This window comes from Peromyscus californicus, unplaced genomic scaffold (genome assembly GCF_007827085.1).
Source record: "Peromyscus californicus insignis strain IS unplaced genomic scaffold, ASM782708v3 Scaffold_18__1_contigs__length_77618521, whole genome shotgun sequence".
Lineage (NCBI taxonomy): Eukaryota > Metazoa > Chordata > Mammalia > Rodentia > Cricetidae > Peromyscus > Peromyscus californicus.
The window spans coordinates 34,801,708-34,819,738 of NW_026294480.1; the positions used below are offsets into that span (position 1 = coordinate 34,801,708).

The 18,031-nt window shown below is 41.0% G+C and overlaps 1 long non-coding RNA gene and 1 other non-coding gene across 2 annotated transcripts; one reads left to right on the forward strand and one right to left on the reverse strand.

Moving 5' to 3' along the window:
• Positions 1 to 1,900: 1,900 nt before the first annotated feature.
• LOC128113231 (uncharacterized) lies at positions 1,901 to 16,619 on the reverse strand. The gene is made up of 3 exons (XR_008219384.1): positions 16,549 to 16,619; positions 6,601 to 6,677; positions 1,901 to 5,835 (listed from the first exon to the last, which is right to left on the reverse strand). It is a non-coding gene; the product is annotated as an uncharacterized LOC128113231 (long non-coding RNA).
• Positions 12,084 to 12,156, forward strand: Trnae-cuc (transfer RNA glutamic acid (anticodon CUC)). Its single transcript has one exon. It is a non-coding gene; the product is annotated as a tRNA-Glu (tRNA).
• Positions 16,620 to 18,031: the final 1,412 nt, after the last annotated feature.

The following is an 18,031-nucleotide window of genomic DNA, read 5'->3' on the forward strand; positions in this document are numbered from 1 at the left end:
ACTCACACATGCACACAATTGAAATTGGATTCCCAACGGCTCCTCCTGTATGCCTAATCCATATCTTAGAAGCAAAGAGTTCAAACATAAATAAAGTAGATGGTGGGTTGGAAGATGAGAGCACTGGGAAAATGCAAAAGCAAAGAACAAGGGAGACACACACACAATTCACAATATTGAACGAGGTGTTGGGGGTGGGTCTCAATGCAAGGGTGATATTTGAACAGAGCTGAAGGAGTCGGTCAGGTAGACAGCTGGGGGGAGGATGTTCTGTGTAGAGAAAGGTTCAGAAATGAGTGTTGCCATCATTGGAAAGAACAATGGTGTGTCCACTGGAAAGAGATGGTGTGTCCAGAGTTAGGCCAGAGATTTTAGACCTATGTAAGGAGTTGGCTTTTATGATGAATTAAAAAACTAATTTAATCTCTGGATTTCAAAGCAACATGATAACCTGACATTTCCTTCCACAGATTTGCTCTGGCAGCTAGGTTAATACTAGAGTAGAGGGGAGAGGGAAAGTCTGTGAACTGAGGGATCAGTTCAGTGGTGGGAGGATCTGATAGGACCAGGTTGCTTGGATCACAGTGGTAGCACTGGAGATAGGGAGAAATGCTCAACTTTTACATTTCAGAGAGGTAGCGCCAACAAGGTTTATTGACAGATTTTACATGGATGTGAGAGAAAGTCCTGAACACAAGTTCAGAACTTTTAACCTATAATAGGTGGAAGGATAGAGTTCCTAAAAACTGAGAAACCACACACACACACACACACACACACACACACACACACACACACACACACACACACAAGTAGGTTTTTAGAGAGATCAGAAAGTCAGTTTTGAACTCTTTGCTTCTAAGATATGGATTAGGCATACAGGAGGAGCTGTTAGGAATCCAATTTCAATTGGGCCCATGTGTGTGTGTGTGTGTGTGTGTGTGTGTGTGTGTGTGTGTGTGTGTGTGTGTCTGTGTGTGTGTGTCTGTGTCTCTGTATACCATGGCACACAGGTGGAGGTCAGAGGACAACTTGTAGGAGTGAATTCTCTTTTTCCATCCTGTGAGTTCCAGGGATCTAACTCAGGATGTCAGGCAAGACAGCAAGTGCTTTTCCCTCCTGAGCCCTGAAGTCAGTTTTGGAGGAGAGGCAGAAAAGCCTGTGGTTTAAGAGAAAAGGGGAGAAGCACAGGATCAATGAATGTGTGAAACCCCATCACCTCTGCCCCCTTCTACGTTCTGTGTTATCATTTTATCTGTACCTTTCCTGCCTCTTCTACATTAGAGATGTTTGAAGACAGGAAGAGGCTATATCTTAAAAAAAAAAAAAAAAAGCCTCCGGGCGGTGGTGGCGCACACCTTTAATCCCAGCACTCGGGAGGCAGAGCCAGGCGGATCTCTGTGAGTTCGAGGCCAGCCTGGACTACCAAGTGAGTTCCAGGACAGGCGCAAAGCTACACAGAGAAACCCTGTCTCGAAAAACCAAAAAAAAAAAAAAAAAAAAAGCCTAGTTGCCATGGAACCTGGCACAGGTACATAGCAAATACTCCATCCATGTTGGTTGACTGACAGCAAACATTAAATGAAGGTGGTCTTGGGTAAAACTCTATTCTTACTTATCTTTTTGGTGTTTTCACATTTTTTTTTTTTTTTTTTTTTTTTTTTTTTTTTTTTTGGTTTTTCGAGACAGGGTTTCTCTGTGTAGCTTTGCGCCTTTCCTGGTACTCACTTGGTAGCCCAGGCTGGCCTCGAACTCACAGAGATCCGCCTGGCTCTGCCTCCCGAGTGCTGGGATTAAAGGCGTGCGCCACCACCGCCCGGCTATGTGTTTTCACATTTTTAAAAATAATGATCATAACACCCACCCCACTCCATGCTACCCTCTAGCTGCCCCAGCTTTTCCTTTATTGTCCTTCTGATCTCACTTGCTTGGCAGTGTGCCCACATCAAGTCTATGCCCCAGGAAGATGAAAGAAGTAAGTTCAGGATAGCTAACATTATTAGAGAACTTCATATCAGGAGCCTATCATTGAATTGCATTCTGCTTGGGTAAAATCCACCAAAGAAAGGTGTTCTAACACTTAGTAGGAAGGAAAGTAGAAACTAGGTTTCCAGGCACAGTCAAAAGAACTTGAAAGAGGAAAAGTACGTTGTTTTCTCCTTTTAATCTGAATTGGAAATGTCTAACAAGAATATTAATCAACTGTTTCTAATAAAGTAAGCAAGCAGGCCAAAGGAAGCCCAAGCACCACTGAGCTGTTCTTAATTGCCTTCTCACAGCATTGGATTTTAAAGTTGTAAAATACTATCACATTACCTCTTCAAGTGAGGCATGGATCTGTTTGATGATTTAATGTACTTCCCTCCAATTAGTTGTAATCATGTGCTGATTCTCCATGGCTATGCATTCTGAGCTAATTGTGGAGTAGATATAGAATTTGAAATGATGCCTTTAACTCACTCATTTATTGAGAGAATTCCTACATAGGTTAGTTAGGGCTGTGGGAAGGAGAAGAGGAGAGACAGAAGAAGAAATAGCAGTTGCTAAGAACAGCACTAACAACAAGCATACATTTAAAATGAAGACCCGACAGTAATACTCAGACACTTGCAACCTCTCTCGCCCTTCCTGTCGACAAGTTCAAATTCCATTTTTTTGTTTCTTCTCCAACCTCTCCTTTGCAACTAGGGAATTTATCCATGATCCTCAAATATTTATACTAATAAGTTGTCAGTAGTCTAATCCTTTAATGACCAGGAGCAGCGTGTCATTACAAATGAAATGTTGAGGCAGAAGGAAATTATTTGACAATTAATGTGCAAGAGGCTCATGGGAGAGTTACCCAGGTGTGAAGTTGGAAAGCGGTTTGATAAATACCTTCCACAGGGTGAAGGCGAGAGCTGTATCATTCAATAAAGCCAATGATTTCCATCGGGAGAAAGCACGCAGCAGGGGTGCTGGGAACATTTTGGTCCTTTGAGCACCTTAGTTTTCCAGAAAATTAGCAGAAAGGGATTCACACGATTTTGCCCCTTGTTTTCCAAAGACTGCCGAGAAGCCGGAGGAGTATCTGGAATGCCTGGCAGGTCACCGGAAGGTGAATGGAGTTAAGTGTGGTCTGCAAACAATAGGCACTACCCATTAATATTTGACTCAAAGGAAAACTGCCAAAAAAGGGTGAAGCGAATCACAGATACTGACTTTATTCGGGAAATGAAAGAATTATCAGCTCAGCAAAGACTCACAGTCGTGGTTCAGTTCACCTCAAAACTCTTTGTGGTCCATTCGAGGCTGCCTCAGCTGTGGCAATTCAAGACATCTCTTGTATTCAGAGGCAATTTTGCAATAAGATATAGAGTTAAAGAATAAAGTACCCTTTTCCATTTCCGTTTGCTTCTCTTTCCCCAACAATCAAGCTTTCAGACAAGCAAGATAAAACCCAAACAGCTTCAAGATAGGGACATTTTATGAGCTTCCTTTTTGCCATTATTCTCGTTTGAGCAATCCGTTCTTGACAACAGAGTATTTATCTTCCTTGCAATGCCCGGATTCATGGTCTTCTGTCATCCACTCTAGTAATAATTTTGTTGGATAAAAGGTATAAAGAGTCTGTTTTGAAAGTCAATTTGTGATTTTTGCATTTTTAAACTTTCTCCCTCATCCCTCCGAAATCCATCTCAGATGGATTAAAAGATTGACTAACAAAATACCAAAGCCTAAACATCAGCCTAAGATATAATTTAACAGCTCAAAGGCAGTGAAAAAATACTTTTAAAAATAATAAGCTTAGAAACAATAGGCAAAATAATAGTGTATTGACAGATTCAGATGCACAAAAATAGTAACAAAAACTTGATTTTTTTTTCTTACAGAGATTTGGAGGAGACCTCTCATGAGGCTTCACCATATCATCTTGCAGTAGAGACCCTTTACAGCATGCTTTATGAGAAATGCTCAGTGCCAATCAAAATGAACAAACTGTAAATCAAAATAAATTGCACAAGACTGAATAAGTGAGGAAAAAACTCTAATCCTAAAATAGCTAATGAGCATGTGCCACAAATAGATAATTCTCCTGAGAAGGGAAGCAATTCACTCAATAAACACGAGAAAACACTTCAATCTCAATAGAGAACAAATGTACGCAAATCAACCATGAGATGCACTCTTTTTTCTATTAAATTAGAAATGTGTATAATAGTTATACACCTTGTGGATAAGCACACTAAATAATGGACACAGTTTTACTTGCTGATGATTATAGAAACTACTGCTCTGTACTGACCTTGCAATCATAGCATAGGTGCAGGACAGTAAGGTATCTGCTGTTTGGGGCCAAGATGACAGACTAGCCTCTTAGCAGACTGCTACCCCCAAATGTGAATGTGGAGCAACTGTAGGAAAAGAAGGATCCTATTAATCATTCTGACCATTACCATAGTGAAAAACATCCCTGAGATGCCTGCATCCCGTCCTACTGCATAGAGTTCAATGGTTTAGGCTGCCACCGTGGGAATAGGAAGGGAGCTGAGAAAGCTCCCTTAGTTCTGGACTTGCCCCTCTTTTAGGTTGCCTTGGAACAATCATCATTTGCCTTTCATCTTTGACTTGGTACCCTAAGGACAGAATCAGGGCAACAGTGAAGTCCTGCTGGGAAAAGTTCTCCCTGAAAAGAGTTCATTATCAGTGTCACAAAACTACTCTTTCAAACCCTGAGAGATTGTGCTGGCTTGAATAAGAATGCCCTCCCCCAAGTTCAAATATTTGAATGCTCTGTCCCCAGTTGGTAGAACTGTTTGGGAAGGGTTAGGCCATGTAGCTTTGTTGGAGGAGGTGTGCCACTGGGGGTTAGGCTTTGTGGTTTCTAAAGCCCACCCCATTTCCAGTTAGCTGTCTTGTGCTTGTGGATCAAGATGTAAACTCTCAGTTCCTGATCCAGTGCCATGCCTCCCTGCATGCTGACATGTTCCCTGCCATCATGAGCATGGACTCTGGCCCTCTGAAACCATATGCCAATTAAAGGCTTTCTTTTTTAAGTTGCCTTGGTCATGGTGTTTTATCACAACAGAAAGATAATTAAGTCAAGGCAAAGGAAGTCTCTCTGTTGCCACACTCCTCTACCCTATGCTCAAAGGGAAACCAAGCCTGAAAGGGACCAGTAGATGTGCCCAGACTATCCAGTATCCTCTCTCCAGTCTTTGAACACAGCCAGAAAGACAGATTTGGGTGTTCATGAGCATATGAACAGGTAATCCCAGAGCACGTGAATGCAAAGGGCAAAACAACAAACAGCTGAAAACTTCAATGGTAAAACAAAGGTAACAAATGAGCTGAGGTTAGTTACCTGCTCGCAGAATGAAAACGGATTTTCAAGATGTGAGAACTCGATAGACACAGAGGAAGAGTGCTGAAGAACAAGACAGTAAAGTGGGGAATGAGAACTTTCCCAGAAGCTACAAAAAGTGGTAAAGGTCTAAAAACAGAAAAGAGTTCACTAAGAAATATAGAGGGGCAAGACCAATATCCAGGAAACAGTAAGGTCCAAGAGGAGAGAAAAAAAAATGAAAGGGATATAAATCAAGAAAGGACCAAAGGCTTTAGATAGAAAAGGTAATCCATGTGGAGAATTCTCAAAAAGCTAAAAGCAGATCTGCCACATGGCTCAGCTGTACCACTCTTTGGTATACACCCTAAGGACTTGACATCCTAATCCACAGATACTTGCTCAGCCATGTTCAGTGATGCTCTTGTCACAAAAGTTAGGAGATCTATGTCTTTCAATTGATGGCTTGATACTGGAACATTGGCACACGTATGCAATGGAATTCCATCCACCTGTAAAGAAAAATTAATAAATTGCAGGTAAATGGATGGAACAGGGAAATATGTAACAATAATAAAGAGGAAGTCATGAGTTTGAGGAGGGACATAGGAGGAGTTGGATGGGGAGAAAGAAGGGTAGACATGGTGTAATCACAGTACTTGTGTATAATATTCTCAAAAAGTTTTAAAAAATTAGATTAAGGAAAAATAAATATTGAGACTTAACTTAAACATAAGAATTGTAGCAGGAATACTGATTGGTCTTAATAATAAAAACCCAGAGTCAGATATGGGGGAAATGCTGAAAGATCAGAGAGAGAAAAGAGCAAGCCACAGCCACTACCTCTTACCTTACCTTACCTCCTCAGCCTGAAAGTGACTGAGTTCCTGTCTCCTCCTGCCTTATAATCCTTTCTCCGCCCAGCCATATCACTTCCTGTCTCCACCTCCCTAGTGCTGGGTTTAAGGCATGAGATCCCAAGGGCTTGGATCAAAGGCATGAACCACCACTGCCTGGCTCTGTTTCTCTTTTAGACTGCATCAATCTTGTGTAGCCTAGGGTGGTCTTGAACTCACAGCTGTCTGCCTCTACCTCCTAAATGCTGGGATTAAAGGTATGTGCCACCACTGCCTGGCCTCTACAGCTAACTAGTGGCTTAGCTCTGCATTCTGATCTTCAGGCAAGCTTTATTTGTTAGATCACAAACAAAATATCACCACAAAGAATACTGAGGATGAGCTAGGGAAAAGCAGGTTATCGGTAGAATGCTTGCTTACCTGGCTTCATGAGACTCTTGTTTCGATCCCCAAAAGAACAAAGGGGAGGGGATGCAGAGGGAGGGCGAAGACAAAGCCTAAGGGAGTAGGAACAGATTAGAAAGAAATAAAAACCATAATCACACCAAATTTCTCATAAATGGCTTGGTATGCAAATGTCAAGAAAGTAATTTTGTTCTAAAGAAAAAAATTCAAGCGCTAGAATTTTGTGTCTAGCTACATTTTAAATTAAATTTGTGAGCATAATAAAAAACATTCTGGTGTGTATACTTCTCTGAAGCTATGCCACCCAAAGACTGCTAAAGAAAATATTTCCAGGAAAACATGAAAAAATATCTGGCAGGAGGAGGAGTGACTGAAGACTTACCAAGTTCTGTTGTTTCTTTGAAAGCCACCATTAAAGACAATTTGAAATTTCTATTCATGATAAACAAAACGGAAGCTCTAGGTATCCATGATAGGCAGGGGATTGGATGGAGACATGAAAACTGAGGGATGAATTTTCTTATTGGGATTAAGTTACAGATACTGATAAGTTTAAAAAAATCAACAAGAATAAGTAAATGTGTGTGTGCAGATTAAGTTAAAGACCACCTCCCAAATAATGTATATATAAAATATTTCACTATCAGAGGAAGGAAAAAAATTACTCAAATATTCAAATGGAAAACAGCCCAAAAACAAAAATATAGTTAATGGTAGTATCAAAAGACAAAATTACAACTAATTTTACTTGTGAGTGTAATGGCCTTTTAGTCATGAATGAAGCATTCTCCATTCTACAGAATGGAACAAGAGTCCCCACTGGGCTACAGGAATGGCAGCCCAGCTGGTTTTGTATGGCAGAAACAGGGAGACAGAACAACACAAAAATAGCCTCAATGGTTAAGAGTAGGTCACTTCAGATTTCTTTTTCTGTAAGGTTAAAGCAGAGAGGTCTTTCTTATTACACTGACTCAGATAGTCTGGGCTCTCCTGTTTTCAGGGAGAAAGAAAACCATCTATTTTGGGATTTATCTTTTCCTTAAAGCATTGGTTTGGTTAGATGACATCTGGTATGAGAGGCTCTATACTTAAATATCTGTTGGGGCCTGTGCAATAGCCCAGGCCTGGATGATTACTTTCATCAGTTTTAGTTAACAGAATGCACAAAATAAGATGATGGACAGAAGTTCTATTGTATCAAGTTAGACACTGCAAATGGTGTCTCCATGACTGTCGGTCACTTTTTAAACTTTTTTTTTTCCTATATGAGGATCCTCAGTAAATAAAAAAAGCAATATCTCAAAAGTTTGCACTTCTGGTATTATTATCTCATAACATTGGGCACAGTAGAAAACCTAGCACATTCCAGACAATTGTTATAGAGACTTTATCAAAACAGGAGGGTAGCTTCTTTTGCTTTTATTTATATAATTATTATAAATACAGTGGACAAAGAATTTCCATATTTTTTTTTAATAATATGGAAACTTCGTAGCATTTGAAACAATAGTTTTCACTAAAAAGAAAGTGAATAAAGAATATAGAATAAAGTGATATGTCAACATTTGAAGGGCACAACCAAAGGAATATTGCAGAATAAAGTCATAGCTTCCATTACCTTTATTTGAAACCAAGAAAGGTCAGAAACAAATGGGAAATTCACAACCACATGTAGTCCTACCCACCCAGCAAGCTGAAAGGAGCGGGTGCTCAAGACAAGTCTGAGAACATGTAAGACCTCATCTTAGTAATAAACAAATGCATCAAAATATAACCTTAAAAATGGGCTCAGGGCTTAGCTCAGTGGTTTAGCATTGATTTGCCTGACACTCATACCATTCATGAAGCTCTTGGTTTTGAGGAGGAAAATTTAAAAAAATAAAAGAAAAATAGATGGTGGGACTTCATTAAAATTATTTAAAAAAGTATAAAAAATTGCCAAGAAGGTAGAAAGCTAATCTATGGAATGAAATAAAATATTTTCATAGCACGTATCTTATAAGAATGTACAAATTCATGGTTTAGAGTATAGCTCAGTGGCAGAGCATTGCCCAGCATGTATGAAATCATAGGTTCAATCCTCAGTATGGGAAAAAGTAAGTTGGAGTATCCAAATGTATAAAGAGCTCTTAAGACCCAGCAAAAAAGAGTCAGTCTGAGCAAGGATGGGAAAAGGACTCCATGAGGACTTTTCTAAAGGAGCAAAACAAATGGCCAAAAAGCACATGAGCAAAGATGCTCAACATCATTAGTTCACTAAGGAGATGCAAAGAAAAGTACAGTGAGGTACCACTTCTGTGTTAGTATTAAAAGACACAATTTGCATATCAAGTATGCTCACAAGAGCTCTGGGGTTCAATACCTGGGTGCAAACTGTTGCAAGCTTCCAGGCTTTTGAGAAATAACTGGGTCAGGAAGACTGTGACCAATCAATGCATAAATCCATCACTAGATTTATAATTTGATGACATGATTGAGAGGCAGTGTAAACTTCTTGAGGGTAGCCCACTCAGAGCAAATAGACCATTTGGGAGTATGTTTAAAGGGTATGTCTTATTCCTGGCTCCTTCTTCTGTCTCTCTCTGGCTGCTATGAGGTATGCAGCTTCCCCACCATCAACCCCCACCTCCATGCCCATTTACCATGATGAGTTTTGCTTTGCCACAGGCTTAAAAGCGATGGACCTAGCGGGTTAAGAACCAAATGATTTTTTTCCCCCTAAAGTTGTTTTTCTCAGTTATTTGGTCACAGGGATGTAAAAGTGACTAACACAGTCTGTTTATATGTGGTAAACAAATAAACCCTCACCCCAAAGAAAATATTGTCCATTGCAGGTTGAAGGCAGGTCTCTGTTCATCATATTTGCTCAGCAAAGTAAGACTCCATCAACAAACGCTTCTGTGATCATCACAGCAGCAGGGAAGAATTGGGCAAATTACATTCAAGTTTCTGCTAAGAAGCGGCAACTGTCACTTTCATTTATATTTCACTGGGCAAAGTAAATCACGCGGCCATACCAACGTTTCATGCCCTTTCTCAGCAAAATTGCCCATATCCTAATCACTGGGACCCACGACTACACTGAATTACCCTGACAAGGGGATTAAAGTTGCAGATGGAAATTATGATTGCTAACCAGCTGACTGTAGAAATATCTTGAATGATTTCACTGAGCCCAGTATGATCACAGAAACCTTCCAAGTAGAGAGGAGCAAAAGAGAGTCAGACAAAGAGATGTGGTGTAGAGTAGTCGAGGGAGATGCTATTCTGCTAGCTTTGAGGCTGGAGGAAAGGAGCATGCATCGAGGAATGCGGATTCTCTTTAGATTCAGAAAAAAGAAAAACCTGAAGGAAATGGGTCTTCCAGCTATGGTTTGAATGAGTGTGCCCCTCCACAATTTTCAGGTTGGAACTAAAATTACAAAAGTGGCAGTGTTAAGAGCAGGGCCTTTGGGCTATGATTAGGCCCAGGAGAGAACCCTGTCCCCATAACTGGGATTTATACACATATGAAAGGTGCTCCAGAGAGCAACCAGGCTTCCATCTCCTCTGCTTTGTGAGCACACAGCTTTGTCTTCTCAGAGGACACAGCAGCAAGGAGCCACCCTTGAGACGTACAATAAGCCTTTATCAGATGTCAACTTTGCTCCTACCTTGCTTTTGGATCTCAGCCTCTATAAATTGGAGAACAAAATTCCTATTGTTTACAAATTATTCACTCTGCATTATTTTATTATAACAGAGCCAAGTAGTCGAAGGCTCTCCCCTGGACTCTTTGATAAGAATGCCCCTCCAACTGATTTTATCCCAAGGATACCGGTGTCAGACTTCTGACCTACAGAGCTGAAAATAGCAAATGTGAGTGGTTTGAAGTCATTAAGTTGGCAGGGATTTGTTACCGCATTGATCAGAAACTAATGTGGTGAGAACTGTCCTCCTGCATGACCAGGTGGAGGAAAGTGGGAAGTTGGTGAATATCACTAATGACTATCTTACAAGGGGAAAGACAGAAGCACCATCAATTTACAGATGACCTCTCCCCTCAAAATGCTGAAGAATTAATAAGAGAACCATGTAAACAATGGGAAAAGTGCAAGTTTTCTGATTTTGAAAATTATGGCTCATAAGAACTAGATACCATTCACAACAGCGAAGAATTAATTGATATAGCAGTGCATGCCTGTAGTGCCAGCTACTTGGGAGATGGAGGCAGGATATGAATTCAGGGCCAATTTCAGTAACACAGTGAGACCACCATCTCTTAAGAAAAGAAAAAAAAAATGAAGCAACTGAGCCAAGTCTATATTCATTCTGTTGGGGGAAGTCATACACAATGGTCTGAATAAATAAAGATATAATTTGGGATGAGAGGTAGGCAGAATAATGCCCTGGGCCACATCACCAAAGCTGTCTGTCTGCTAACTATTGCAGGCTAAAGTTGTATTACCTTATGTGGTAAAATGGATTTTGTAAGATTTGATTAAATTCATGTTCAGCAATCCAATTCTCAGATATAGGAAATGCTTAGGAATTGGGAATTTAATGCATCTTGGAGGGCAGTTAAGAAAGCATTCTGAAAGAGATTTAAGGCCATAAGCTGATAAAACAGTGTGGCTCTGGATCACCTTCCCAGCCAACTGCCTCTTCCCTGCTGTGCTAGCTATCCAGTTCTGTGAAACAAAACATCCCAGTACTTCGTGGTTAGAGCAGCAGTTCCTTCCTTCCTTCCTTCCTTCCTTCCTTCCTTCCTTCCTTCCTTCCTTCCTTCCTTCCTTTCTTTCTTTCTTTCTTTCTTTCTTTCTTTCTTTCTTTCTTTTTTTCTTTCTTTCTTTCTACAGCCCAAGTGGTCCTTCTGTTGTCCTCAGAGGTTGTTTTTGTGACTGCATTCAGCTAAGGATGGCTAGGGATGGCTGGGCCTCTTCCTGTTGCCTCAGGACCCCTTTCTCCACATTTCCATTCATCACTTAGTTATCAGCTGTGTTACTCATGTGGTTGCTGGGATCCAAGTGTCTAAGCTGATCCCTACAGCAGTGGAGGCTATAGGGGGACAGTTACCTATACTCACCTTAATGGAAGACTGGACAGTGATTTTGTTGGGGGTGTTGAATGGGGATTGATGTTTACAGTTAATAAGGACAAAGGAGGGTGGGAGTCATTGTCTTCTAATCTATGAGATAACTAGGATTCCAGCAGCATTATCTTCTAATTCTCAGTATAGCCACACCCACTCCTACATGGTGGGAGCCTGAAGCATTCTTCTCTGGGAAAACGAATCAGCCTTAGGAAAAAGACTAGCATTGTGAAAGGCAGGAGTGGACCAAAGAAACTTGTAGTGGACCACTGAACTTGAACACCACAAGGAGAGTAGCCCAACTGGTAAATTTTGCCAATGAGGATGAGGTTGGTTGTTTTTGGCTCCTTACTTTTGGGGGGGCCTGCCACCCTCGTCCCAAATAAATCACATACACACAGAGAGAGACTTATTATTACTTATAAATGCCCGGCTAGCTCAGTCGGTAGAGCATGAGACTCTCAATCTCAGGCTTGTGGGTTCGAGCCCCATGTTGGGCACCAAATGTTGTTGACTTTTTTATTATTTACAGTAGCTGCCCCTTAAGCAACTGCTGTCCTAATCAGAGACTGCAACTCCGCCTTACCAGCAGCAGTTCCTGAGGGAATTCGATTCCCTCAGGCACTTACTCTTCCAAAGCTACTAAGGTAAACTTTATCTAGATCTCTCTCCCTCTAAAGAACTCACAATTCAAAGGTTGAGATGGAATTCTGCTCTCTCAGAGAGGCTGAATAGCAAGGAGCTCACCTTCTCCCTTTGCTGGCATCTTCCAAAACCTGGGTGTACTTCTGCTCAGCCCCCACTTGAGAACCCTAGCTACACGTGGTTCCTCCCTACCACTTCCTGTCAGCTACTCGCTGACTCAGCCTCCTGCTTGCAGGTGAACTCTATTTAATTAAACAAATGGAACACATCTTTGCACTGTTAACAAAAGCAGTAGGAAAAAATGCAACACACTTTAAAAGAATATTTCACAACACAAGGAGCTGCTTCTATGCTTTTTAGCACCTCACTTTTAAATATAAAGAGCCAGCCCAGGATAGCTAGGTATATTCTTCAGTGGCCACTGTAACATGAATCTTAAAGGGTTTTATTAATAAAAAACCTGGGGCCAACTATTGGGGTAAATTCTGAAAGATCAGAGAGACAGAACAAGCCACAGCCAACCTCACCTCAACAAATCCTCAGCTGATCTCGTTTCCTCAGACTGAAAGCCTCTGAGTCTTCACCCAAAGTATCTCTGCTGAACTGTTGCTAAAAAGCCTAAAAGCTTAAAAGCCTCTGGTTCCTGGTCCTCATGCCTTATATGTCTTTCTGCTTCCTGCCATCACTGCCTGGGATTAAATGCATGTGTTTTTCCCAAGCAAAGACATGAGCTCTCAAGTCCTGGGATTGAAGGTGTGTGCCACCACTGCCTAGCTCTGTTTCCAATGTGGCCTTGAACTCACAGAGATCAGATGGATCTCTGCCTCCTGAATGATAGGATTAAAGGTGTGTGTGCCACCATTTTCTGGCCTTTATATCTAATCTAGTGGCTGTTCTGTTCTCTGATCCCAGATAAGTTTTATTAGGGTACACAATATACTGGGGAACACAATATATCACCACAGGCCACATGCCATTTCATTGCCTAGATCTGCCATAGTTTACATCACTGATCCTGTATTGTTGGTAATTTAGATTGCTTTCTTACCTCATAGTACTCTGAGAACACCTTTCTTTATATATGTTTTTGTATCCCTGTATAATTTTCCTTAGGACAAATCATTTAAAAGGCTATTTTGTGTGTGTGTGTTCAATGACAGACACTTTTCACAGGTTTGAGACAGATTACCAAGTAGGAGTAATACTTTAATCTGCTGTATTATTCATCTATTTTTTTGTGTGACAAATTATCCCAAACTATACCAGCTTAAAAACACCAACACATATTATACCAACATCTTTTATGCATCAAAACTTTATAAATAAGCCGGGCGGTGGTGGCGCACGCCTTTAATCCCAGCACTCGGGAGGCAGAGCCAGGCGGATCTCTGTGAGTTCGAGGCCAGCCTGGACTACCAAGTGAGTTCCAGGAAAGGCGCAAAGCTACACAGAGAAACCCTGTCTCGAAAAACCAAAAAAAAAAAAAAAAAAAAAAAACTTTATAAATAGCTCAGCTTAGGATATGGCAGGGTTGTAGCTTAGAATTTATTTTTAAAATGTTTTTATTTGTGAATGTGGGTGTGTCCATGAGTGTATGGGCACCCTATGTGTGCTTGGTGTCAGTGGAGGCCAGAAGATGTCTGATTCCCCCTAACTGGAGTTACAGGAGGCCATGAGTGTGCATGTGGGGCTGGGAACCTACCCCAGGTCATCTGCAAGAGCAGTAAGTGTTCTTAAGTGCTGACTTGTCACTCCAGGCTCTTAGAGTTTCTTTTGAAGGTGCTCCAAGGTGACCAACAGGATCACAGGACAGTCACTGGGCTATTGAACAGAGAGTCAGAGGGGCTTCAGAAATCACACACCATTACTTTTCTAGTGTTTAAAAACAAATCATAAAACTGACCTTCAGTCAAGGGCAGAGGCAGAGGCAGAGGCAGAGGCAGAGGCAGAGGCAGAGGCAGAGAAAATGCCAAATAGCTTAAGGACATATTTTAAGACTGCAGCACCCAGAAAAAAAATAATCCTTAAGCATCTTAATACACGTACGATTATACGTTTCTTTATGGCTTACAATTCTACATTTAAGAATGCCTTATGAAATTTTCATTCTAAGTTGTACTTAAAATACTTATTTCTTTATTTTACTAAATTATTTTAAGACTTAAAAGTGCAGGACAGTGGAAAGGATATGAGGATTCTGTTTGTACTGTATCTGGTTCATTAACTGTTAGCATTGTGCTGCTCTCTCTCTCTCTCTCTCCCTCCCTCTCTCTCTCTCTCTCTCTCTCTCTCTCTCTCTCTCTCTCTCTCTCTCTCTGCCTTTATCCTCCTCCCTCCATTCTCCCCACATCTCACTCTATTTTCCCCTCAACTATAGTCCAAACATATATACACACCTTAACACTCAGTATAACAGATATAATAGGTATTATCTCACATGAATAGGGTCCTCAGAAAGTAGACAACAGCCCCATAATGCCATTTAATCTCTAGTCCGTACTTAAATAGCCTCAATGTTTCCTAAATATCATTTATACTTTTAAAAATTGAGTACTTAGCCAGGTGGTGGTGGTGCATGTCTTTAGTCCCAGCATTCAGGGGCCAGAGGCAAAGGCAGAGGCAGAGGCAGAGGCAGAGGCAGGCATATCTCTGAATTCAATACCAAAGTCTACAGATCAAGTTCCAGGACAGCCAGGGATATACAGGGAAACCTTGTCTTGGAGAAAAACCAAACCAAACCAACCAACCAAACAACCAACCAACCAAACAAACAAACAAAAAACCCCCAGAAATCCAGGACTTAGGCAAGAACCACACATTTCAGTTGTCTGTTATAGCTTTAGTTTTAAACCCACAACATTCATCTTGCTTATTTCCTGTTTGTTTTTTAAACTTCTAGAATATTTTTCTTTTCATGTTGCATAGAAGAATTAAAGCAAATTGAACTGTGGGATTTTTTTAATGGTATAATTTAACTTGTTCCTTAATAGATACTGTATGTCAAATCTTCAGGCCTGGCCAATCTCAGGTAAATATTAAACATGACACTTCATATATCATTATGCATGACACCAAGATGCACACATGTGTTCATTGTTTCTCTCATTGTTGTGAGGCCAGGCGGTAGTGGTGCATGCTTTTTATCCCAGCACTCGGGAGGCAGAGCCAGGCAGATCTCTGTGAGTTCAAGGCCAGCCTGGGCTACAGAGTGAGATCCAGGAGAGGCGCAAAGCTAACACAGAGAAACCCTGTCTCGAAGCTGGTTGTGGTGGTGCATGCCAGTAGGATTTGCTGAAGGAGGCGGAGGCAGGAGGATCACGAGTTCAAGGCCAGCCTGGGCTACACATTTAAAAGCCCGGCTAGTTCAGTTGGTAGAGCATGAGACTCTTAATCTCAGGGTTGTGGGTTCGAGCCCCACGTTGGGTGCCAGATATTGGTGAAATTATTAAGGCCACTCCACGTAGTTAAAAGGAAGATTTATTTAGTGGGTAACTTACAAATGAAGGGATAGGTAGGTCGTGGGGTTTGGGGAAGGTGTATTGCAGTCCAGCAGTGTTCTCTGGAGCTCATCTCGGTCAACCTCCACCATCTAGGGTCCAGGAACAGAGAGCGTGCTGGCCCATCCAGATCTCAGATCTCTCAGTGCCTCCCTTGGCCCCGCCTTGTAGGCGTGACAGTTGCCGAAGCCTCAATGGGGGTTGGAACTTCCAGATCAAATGTTTCTCTCATTGTTGTGATATCACTGCTGCCAAGAGCAGCTTCTGAAAGGAGGGGTTTATTCTGGCTCATGATTTGTGTGTACAGTTCATCATAGTGAGGAAGACTTGGTGGAAGGAGTGTGAGGCTCTGGTCAGCTAGTGTCCATAGTCAATAAATAGAGAGGGATGGTGCTGGTGATCAGAATGATTTTTTCAGTCTGGTCCTGAAGCCGATGGGATGGTCCTGCCTACATTCAGGGTGGGTCTTCCCTCTTCTGCTAAAATGCCCTGGTAACAGCCTCATGAGTGCGTTCTGAGGTGTGTTGCCATAGTGATTCTAAGTCCAAGCAAGTTGACAAGATTAGCCATCACAATACAAACAAGCTTGTCTGACTATTGATAGATAACATTAAATTTGATCATTTAGGGTACCAAATACCAGATGTGTCTACTTTGGATTAATAAATAGTTTTAATTACTTTTCCTCTTCCTGTGATAAGATTCTCTGACAAAAGCTACTTAATAGAGAAAAGGTTTATTTTCACTCACAGTTCCAGGATACAGTCCACCACAACCGAGAAGTCACTGAAGTAGGAGCATGGAGCCAATGGTCACACTGTATCTGTGGTCAAGAAGCACAGAGCATTAAATGCTCAAGTTTAGTTTGCTTTCTCATTTTATACAGTCCAGTATCCCAGTCCATGAAACGGGCAGGCTTCCCTACCCCCAATGAACCTAATCAAGTTATGCCACACAAGCACACTGAGAGATCAGTCCCCTGGGTGATTTTAGATGTCATCAAATTGACAATTGAGGTTAACTATCACAGTAGGTAATTTGAGATTTTTATAATCAATGTATTTTCTCTCCATGGCTTTGGAATCCACTAAGGATTCTTTTCTTAACAACTATTATATTGGGAATAGAGTTACCAAATGGTGATTTCTTTCTTTTATCATTTAATCTGAATTTATTAACTGTATTCTTTAAAAACACCTTTTCTTCTCTCTGAAGGACAGCTGTTGGCTGTTGGATATTATAATCTTGTCATTCTTTTTAGTGTTCAAATTATTCCAAATGTGCCCAATAAAATTCACTCTAAGTTATTCCCCATGTACCATTGGCATGGCTCCATCAATTTTTTAAATACTGTTATACTTCTTGAGATATGATGCCCAGCTTCACCTTGAACCTTCCTTACTGCTGACTGGAACAAACCATTTCCCAAGATAATTCTGTTCCTTTAAATAGGGAATACAATTTAGACATCCATGAGGGTGGGGGTGTATTTTTAATGATTAAATTTCAAATACTGCTATTGGCTTCTTTGTAAGGAATTTTTTTTTGAGGAGTCAGACCCTTCTAACTGTTTCTCTAGATACACTACATGTAACATGGACTATAACATTCCTCCTCAAAGTCATACGATACACTACAAGCCAGACACCATCTTGGAGCTTCAGAAAGCTGGCTGAGACCAAGAAGAACTGAGTTATTCAGAATCCAACGTCTTAGCTTTAGCAACAGCATCCTGAAATAAAAAAGTGACATTTGGAGAAAATTATGAACTCTTTCCTTATTTTTTAATGCCACCTGTATCATTGAAGAGACATAGATCAAAGCTCCTGCTTCTTCTAGCTAGTCTCATAGTGTCCTGTTCATCTAATGTATATACGGTGATCTGAGACTAGATCTCAGATGAATTAATAACAGACTCATTTCTCTTAAGACTTTTAGTCTCTCAACCTCAGGATATGGCAGAACACCCTTTCCTTTGCATACCAACAAAAGCATTCTGATACTGGTAACATATCTGGTTTTTGTAAACACTCTGGACCATAAATACCGATGTATGGTGTATCCTAGCTATGCTACCCCATTTAATTTCCTAATTTCAACTATGTTGCTTCAGTTCTGCTGAGCAGATATTAAACAACAGTACTTTCCTCACTCTGTCCAGTATTCAGTGGCCTGGAAGGAGTCACCTTACCCAATCAGATTCTCTTCCTCAAGGATTTGAACTGAGAATCCC